Genomic DNA, 9,632 nt, shown 5'->3' with positions numbered 1-9,632 from the left:
GTCCACACGTACACAATTTAATCACCAATTTCAAATTTATGGTGACATTCGATCGTTCGAAATAAAAAATAACGGTTAAGTGCGAGTTCCAATTACTCGCGCACCGAGGGTTCCGTACAAACTTTGAATTATCTTGTGTAAGTATAAAGGCGAAAGACTTGATCAGAAGTACCTATACCTATACTGTTCCGCGCCAACTATTGGCAAATTGTCTAACTAATATGCGCTATGTAATGCACGTATGTTGGTTTTTCGAGGATAATTCTCTATCATGTGAACCGATTTCAAAAATTGTTCTTTCATTTGAAGAAGGGTGCCTTTAATGTAATCTCATAGAAATTTCAAATGTAATAAACATACTTAAAGTTTGTTAAATTGCAAACTGAATTCGGAAATGTTTTTTTTTTATAAAAAAAAGTTATCAATCATAAATCAAGATCAAGATAAAGGTGTGATTATATTTTTCCTGTAAAGTTTATAGTAATGTTAATATTATTTAAAAATTTCATAATTTTTCTTCGGTAAACTTCGGAAATCAAGGGGGAATTTTTTTTACATTATTCTTCATATTTTTTTTCACCTAAGAAAAAATATCTAAAAAATAGTTTTAGAATCTACAATTTGAGCTCTTTCAAATGATACCCCACTTGATCTAGTCATTAGACTTTTAAATTTTGCCCCCTCCCTTCCATTAGGCATTTTCTATAGTTAATAAAAATAAAACACAAAAATTATACTTTCTTACTTATTAGCGTTGTTCATAACTATTCCAAATTTCAAATCGATAGCTTAAGTGGTTTTCGAGACACCTATTTAGCGATGTGACAGATAGACAGACAGACAGACTGACAGAGTCGCACCATAAGGGTTCATTTTGTATACCTTTTTGGTACGGAACACTAAAAATGCCCCCAAACACGCATACTACAGTTTGTGAAACAAATTTGTAAGCCGCGAAATTTAATTTTCTGTGAGACCCTTCGCGTTTTTTAAATTTGCCACTTTAGGCTTGACAGATTTTAGCGTCTAAAATTAGCATTCTTGCATCCGCATCCACATGTGGTCGGACAAAATCTTAACATCGAATCAAGTGAGATCGGCGCGCCAATTAAATATTTGCATCCTCAGTCCACATTGCTTGATTTGATCAGACAATTTAATCAGATTTGGCGAAAATTTGGCAATATTATATTGGCGACAATGTTTAATAAGTACTATGTAGATAGAAGAACCCCGGTTTACGCTTGCTTCTTAGATTTATCTAAGGCTTTTGACCTGGTTTCCTACAATATCTTGTGGGAAAAATTAGGAGCCACTAACATACCACCGGAAACAGTGCGTATTCTAAGGTATTGGTATGGAAACCAGGTCAACTGCGTAAGGTGGTCAGGTACTCTCTCGAGTCCATACAGGTTGGAGTGTGGTGTGAGGCAGGTAGGGAATGCAAACCGGTTTTAACCGAAACCAAAAAAACCGGTTAAAACCGGTTTTTTGACGGAAACCCAAAACAGGGTTTTTAGAATTTGAAAAAACCGGTTTCGGATTTATTCGGTTTTTTTTATTTACCTAAGTTGCATGTTTTATTCATTATAAGGGTATAAATCGGTCCTAAACCGGTTGAATCGACATCAAATCAAATAATGTGGTGTTGTGTTAGTTTGATCATTTGTAACGCTAAATGAATTTTTACGGTACAAAATACACAAATACGAAAGATTTAAATAATATAAAGTACTGGCAGTGGCAGGACATCCGTGCTGGTGTACGAATTGTATAGTAGTACTTTTTAATAAAAATGGGTATAAAAGGTCTTACTTATAATTTATAATTTTATTATGCGATGCACTGTAGAAAAATTCCACGTAATCAATTATATCAATGGCAGCTTTAGAGTCTTGTTGGTTCGGTGATAACGACTTACCGAGAACCTTTTTTTGAGATTAATAGTACAAATACTAATTAAAGTTGATTATGGAGTAAAAACAAAGCTTGTTTCATTTATTTCCTACTTTACAAATCCATAATAACTTAGCAAATATTTTATAAAGGAAGGTAGTAACAGTAAACGAATTAACTACTTGAATATATACTAGAAGACAGCGAAAAACTTAGAGCAAGATTTCGGATTGGGCCATTTGATTTAAGACAAATAACATTAAATTATAAATTGATATAGATTTAGATTTATTTATTTCACAACATATGATTACAGTACAAATTACATCAATGTCAATTTATAAGAATCTATATTGTGATCGTCAGAAATAAACTTAAATAATAACAAGATAATCCAAATAAATTAATTTCAATAATAATATATATATATGAAAATTTTCACCTGAAAAGGATCGTCAAATAATATCAAGAATACGCAAACACAATGTCAAATCATTATTCAATTATAAATTATACAGTTATGTCAAAAAATTCACTTATTGAATATAATGGGTTGTCCAGTAAAAAGTTTCTCAATAGACGCTTGAATGTTGTATCGGATGTGTCCGTCCTTATTTCTGCAGGTAATCGCTCATAATAAGTCGGACCGATGACACGCGGGTTCTTAGCTGCAAGTGCCATGCGACGTGGAACTGTTCGTAATCGACCTGTAGTTCTAATGTTTATACCAGCTACCTCAACGCGTTTAAACAAAGATAGGTTATTTCTAACATACATAAGGATTTCGAACAAATATAACGAGTAGTGCGTCATTATTTTGTGCGTTACAAAAAGGCCCCTGCATGAATGTCTAGGCTTCGCACCTGCTAGTGTTCTTATTGCCTGTTTTTCATGATAAACACTCGGTTAGCATGCGTAGAGTTTCCCCAGATGAGTACACCATACGTCATTAGTGAGTGGAAGTGAGCGTAGTAAATCGATTTTAATGTAACATACGAAACAAGGGGTTTCAACTTCCGTAACGCAAAGACTGCACTACTCAATCTATTGCACAGCTGGTCAACATGGCACTTCCAGTTCAGATTCGAAACCAACATAAAGCCAAGGAACTTCGTTTCACTGCACATTGGCATAGGGCAGTCCACTACACATGGGGGCGCAGTAGTCGTCCGTCCTGAGAATAACATGACGTTAGACTTGCTGACGTTAAGAAGTAACCCATTTGCAGTAAACCACCGTTTTAACTGCCTACATGCCTCATTGATATTCTCGCCAAGCTGTTTGTATGTTTGCGCGCTGATTATGACCGTAGTGTCATCTGCAAATAGTACTGACAGCCCGGTTGTGATGGCAGATGGGAGATCATTGACGTAGGCTAGAAACAGAGTGTTTCCAAGGGCTGATCCTTGGGGAATGCCTAACTTGATATGGCCAATGTCAGACTGGAATCGTTTGCCATTTGAGGACAGTTTAACCTGTTGTCTTCGGCCCGACAAAAATGAAGCAATTAAGCGATGCGCCTCACCCGTTACGCCATAACATTTTAACTTATCCAGGAGCATTGTGTGACTTATTACGTCAAATGCTTTAGATAAGTTATTGTCATATATTAAAGAAAAAATGACCTATCCCATCGGTGTCTAACCAACAAACCAAAAAAATAATTAAATTAAATTGGTGAGTTCCTACTCCTAGTTACAAATAACATTAAGTCATTTGACAATTCCCATACAATACAATATAATAGTCAGATATTCTGTCTTTAATTTCGTGATAAAATCGTGTATATACTATACTTGCATTCGTTTTTACACGTGAAGCAATCTTTTCTTTATTCCATGGCGATGAATTTAAGAATTATTGGTCCTTCGAACCGAAACCGGTTTTAACCGGTTTCGGTTTTTTTGTTGGTAAAACCGAAGAAAAAACCGGTTTTGAAAAACCTCCGGTTTTTGCATTCCCTAGAGGCAGGGAGGGTTATCCTCGCCCACACTCTTTAACTTGTATATAAATGGGCTTCTCGAGGCGCTGTGCGGAATGCATGTCGGCTGCCATATTGACTCAGTGTGTGTTAATAATATAAGCTATGCAGACGACATGGTTCTGCTCAGCGCGTCGGCCTGTGGACTACGCAAATTACTTCTCGTATGTGAGAAGTATGCGACTGAGCATGGCCTGAGGTATAATATCACCAAAACTCAATACATGGTGTTTGAGCCGAGAGGATACAGGATAGGGGAGGTACCTCCAATACAATTAAATGGCTCATCACTGGAGAGGGTGAATAGTTTTAAATACTTAGGCCATATTGTGACATCTGATATGAAGGATAATATGGATATAGAGCGGGAACGGAGGGCCCTATCTGTGAGGGCTAACATGATCGCCCGTAAGTTCGCTAGATGCACAAAAGAAGTAAAAGTCACATTGTTTAGAGCCTTTTGTACATCTTTATACTCATGCAGCTTATGGAGGTATTATACGCAGAGAGCCTATGGAGCCCTCCGAATACAATATAATAATGCGTTTCGGGTGTTGGTGGGGCTGCCCCGCTTCTGTAGCGCATCTGGGATGTTTGCGGAGGCGCGTATGGATTGCTTTCATGCGACCATACGCAAGCGATGCTCATCCCTGGTGCGCCGGGTGCGGGACAGCCCCAACCCCATCCTGCGCTCAATTGCGGACAGGTTCGACTGTCCATACTTGAGGCGTTGCTGTGAGATGCATGTGTCTTGCAGCCCTTATTATGTTTAATTTATTAATTATATACTAACATTAGATATAAGAATGAATATCGTATTGTATACTAACCAATTGTATGAGTCATGTTACTTGATAAATAAAAATGAATTGAATTGAATAAGCCCCATTAAAATTTATAAATTTCGTCGTTACATTGTTCAAAGAATTATTGTTCATACACAGGCATGAAAAAACTAGTAATAAATTATGTTCTATCTGATGTAATCAATATGTCTTTTCATCACACTTTCTCGAAAAAGTTCTTATTGTAGTGTACTGAAGGGCAAAGGCCTATTTTGTTCCCGCGGGAGTTACATATCGTGAAAAAAAAACCTATAACTCCCTAGGGAGCACTAGATTTTTTTTATTATGTCACTTATTCATACAAACAAAGTAGCATAAATGAGTTTTACTTTTTTAAATACTGACGTTTATTGAATATTTTTGTTTGTGTTTAAAATGAAATAATTTGATTAATTTAACAGTCGTTTAAAATATTTTGACATAATTTTTGATCGTGGCTGCTCCAGCTGCCTGCGGCTGTCGGGAATTCCCACCCTCGTATCCAAAATTTCACTTACTCCCCTCGTTGCACAATGTACTATTTTTCTCTTATGTACAATAAAGTATTTACTTACCTACTTACTTATAGAAATTTGCCATTTCCAATACTGACTGAATGGATCAGAATCGTTTTCCATGCAGAATCTCAAAAAACGAGCTGAATTCCTGATACATAAACTAAATAAATTGAGACGACACCAGTAAATGAACTTGAAATGAACACTCCGTTCATTTACTGGTTTTACAATATTTGATTAGCCAGTAATGGAACTATAAATAATAAAAACTTAATAGCAGAATAAGCTACCAAAGTGTACATTTATAGAAAGTTTAACACTTAATCTAACCTAAATAAATGACTAAATTTTCTACAGGTAAACATCAAATTACGCTTGGAGATGGTATCCGCGACGTATAATCCCTTGCTTTTAGAATCTAATTTAGATTTAGATTCTGCGTTGTTGACTTTGACCCCACACACACACTTTCCGAAAGATCCAGGATCCCATATGGTCCTGAGATATGGAAGACATGCCTACGTTTGTGTTTGTTGAATGCTGACCATGACTGCAAGTATTACTTTACTTTTTATTTGTTTTGCAATTATAGGTACCTACTTCCTGCTAAATTTACGTTGTCAGGCTGTCACACGTTGATTAATTCTAACAATGTAGGTAAGCAGCAGGAAATCAGGGGTGCTAGTCAAGGCTATTCTCTGATTAACGAAAAAATACACAATAGATCTGCAGGTGTATCTGGAGGCTGGAGGAGTATTTTAAAACAAGATGGCAAGTATAAATCATACTTAGTTGGAAATACTTGAATGTAGAAGAGGAACAGAAATGGATTTAGTCAGGTAAGTGTTGCTGTTCTGATTTTAACGAATATTCCGAAATTGATGAATTCATGGGAAATTGGCGATCCTTCGTCATACCTATCTAAATGTTATTTATTTGGTACGTCCTGTTGTTGACTTGTAATTTGTTTGCGATGACTCTCGAACGATGTGCCCGACGAAATTCAGGAAATTAACTTGTATCTTCATGATATCTGACTTATCGAGGGGATAAGAGATTGAAGTGATCCGTGGTCATATGTTAAATAAGGTAGGTGCGTTAAATTGCGTCCAGTTATAGGAGTACTCAACTTTGAAATGCGAAAAAAGTTCTAAAAGTACACTTATTTAAATGTATTGTATTTGTTTGTGTTACTCATATTGTCTATTTTAAGTTAGGTAATATTACTTGATTATAAATAATATTTACAGTTTTAATATATTTTGTAATAAAAAATATGTTTTGCAAAAGTAGTGATATTTTAATTTCCGTCCGCTTATGAGGTAGTTTTCGTCCACGTATGAGCTAGTTTCTGACCACTGCATTATTAAGTTGAAAATTGATCACATAAACGTATATGTACCTATAAATCATATTTAGTTGGTTTTATACTTTCTGTAATCTATGTCCTTCCTTGGGACTCAAGCTATTTTCATTCGAAATTCAACAATCCTTAATTTAAATCGGTCCAGAACCAATGATACAAATTACCATTTTATTCAAACACCGTTTACAAAGGAGTGGATGTAAACTAAATGCCTGCTTTATTAAGCGATACAGATCATATCGAGAGGAAAAACAAATGTATTTAGTAAATATATTTAAATATAATCATCATACTAAATATTCGCCTAGCTATTTGGGTTTCCGTTCGTTCGTGGACGAATATTAAATATTTCATAAAATTGGTGTTCGCGCCCATTCATCTCGTGAGGCAGGTATCGTTTCTTAAGGGCCCTCCACACTCGTGCGCGAATCGAGACGCGAAGCCGTGAATGCGAGTGTGGAGGGCCCTCGCGTCGATTTCGCTGATTGTTCACGCCTTCGCGCCTTATTCCTCGTTTTTTGTCGGTATTTAGCCCGCGTCAAAGGAGACGCGAAGCGCGAACTTGCAAGACTTCACACTCGCGATCGCTTCGCGCCGCGATTCGCTCACGAGTCGGTTAATTTGAACTGTCATAACCTTCTATGGCGGCTACTTGGTTATATTGGGTGCGAACTTGATCAACCAAACATCAATTTCACGTCAACGTCGCGGTCTGTTCGCTCCGCGAAGTCGCGCCGCGATTCACGCGCATAGTCCGGAGGGGGCTTTATATGTAATAAAAATCTATATACCTAATACGTCCATAATGATATTGAGTAATGAAATTTGATACAGTTTAATCTAAGATTTCGTTTATTTTAGAACGGCCTTTCATTCATATTCATCCATTTCGCTCGCTCTTCTTTCATACTCTACTTAACTCTTAATTCGACTTCATAAAAATTTCATATCACCCGCCTTTTGCCGACCTACTTAAACGCAAATAAAGAAGAGCAGAATTTAAATTTCTTTCGTTTTGGCAATGTCAATCAAGTGAAAAACTTGTGAAAACAACATACATTTCTTCTACCACGAAAGTAATACTACATAATAAATTATAATTAAATAAGAGCTCGATAAACGTGAGTGTGTAGGAGTAGTGATAAGGGGAGAGAAGAAAGCGAACCAAAATTAAACTATATTATTGGCAGCCGCCGTAAATAAAACCCTACGATTGGGATTCAGGTAAGTCGGCTTTATAATTAATATCCTTTTTGATTTATTCTAATTTTAGTTTCTCATAGCCATAGTCCCTTTATATTTCTCGGACTGCGCTTTACGCTGGTCCTTCGATCTTCGTCGCGTCCACAATTGGTATGTTAGTTCTCGTCCCCTAAATTTCTCTAAGATTTATATAACTTAATAACCAAATAGGTATATAGTCAAGTAATATATTATTATCCTAAATAAGACATTATGATCAATACAAACAGATACAATACATTAAAGTAAATGTACTTTATCTACACACATATCATAAACCCTCTAAGATGCCTTCAAAATCCGTAAATAATGCCCCAACATTAGTAACATTACGATAAACTGTTTTGTTACAACATATTTCTTATCTGTGACAATGTTGGTATTGCTTCATAACTACATCAAAATCGATTTGGTTATGCATTCAAATTTGGAACATCTCTGAAAAAAAGCTATTCGATTTGACCTCTATTCTAATAACAGTCGAGATGCCTTTTTGTTCGAAATGAAATGTCAATTGCATATAATTTTGACATATCTCGCATGTTAGTTTGTATCGAATGATACGGAAATAGGATTTAAAAAAAAACTACATGCGTGAAAAAAGTTTTCACTGGCCCCCATTTGACGTACCTACAGTTTATCTTTTAATTACTTTTAAGTATAAAATGAATATGTTTTTTTGCTTTTAAGGTAACTATAGCAAAAGTTTCGTGTAAAATAAGCGATAAAAGTATTTCGGTGACGCCACCACATATCCGCGAGTTCCGCCAAGACAGCAACGAGTTGACAATGATGCCCCAACGGAGGCTGTAATTTGGGTTAGTGAATATATCATAGAAAGTTTATAATATGTACCTATGTAGATAAAATAGTGTATGTAACTGTACATAATTAGGCATTAAAACACTCGTGTATTTTAATGCCTTTTATTATGTAGCAGTCACATAAACTACAATTAAGATTTTTTTTCACATTTCAAAGTTGGCAATTCCTATAATTGGGCGAAATCTAACGCACCAACCCTTTAACAAGTTTGTCAGTACAAAAAGGCGTGAAATTTAAATTTAATATGGGACGATAACCCTTCACGCCTATGTTTTTTAAATGTGTCACTTTTTTCTACTGACGAAAATGGCTTGACAGACTATATTACTCACTCAGACTAGTTAGACTTTTTGACCTAAGAAACTTTAAAACTGTGTTTTCATGTCACTAATAGGTATTTTTTTTAGATTTTATATATCTATGCTATCGCGTGTTTTAGACATACTGAAATATCGACTTTGAAAAAAAGGCTGGGTTAAGTATTTCGAACCGAATATTTGATTTTGGCTATAAGTACTTATTTATGTATTATTGGCATAGCCTGAAAAGGTTTGCGCGTAACCTAAAAATGTGGGCTATAGGTAGGTCGCTAAATGTTTTTGTTTCTATTAGGTGTAGATAGATTTTAAAATAGGTATCATTGAATGAGGTAACTATGTGCAATCAAGTCTACTGTAGGTTCCTGTACCCCTAGTGTAAATTTATTCGATGGCGTAATGTGACGTACGCGTGAGCGTTAAGTCTCATTAATGGGATTTTGAGTTTCCAAAACGTTCCGCTTGGCGCGCTGTGTCTAAATCCCATACTAAATGAGAATTAACGTAAACGTAACGTCACGTTTCGAAATCGAATAAATTTACAGTAGGGGCTCTGATTACAATACGTTTCTTTCTACATTCTAGTTTACCCCCATGCTCATTGAAGAAGTTCTAAATGTTACCTAAATTATACCTAAGCATGATTAAAATAAATAAAACACA

The sequence above is a fragment of the Cydia pomonella genome, chromosome 5 (genome assembly GCF_033807575.1).
Source record: "Cydia pomonella isolate Wapato2018A chromosome 5, ilCydPomo1, whole genome shotgun sequence".
NCBI lineage: Eukaryota > Metazoa > Arthropoda > Insecta > Lepidoptera > Tortricidae > Cydia > Cydia pomonella.
This window is presented reverse-complemented; position numbering follows the sequence as displayed.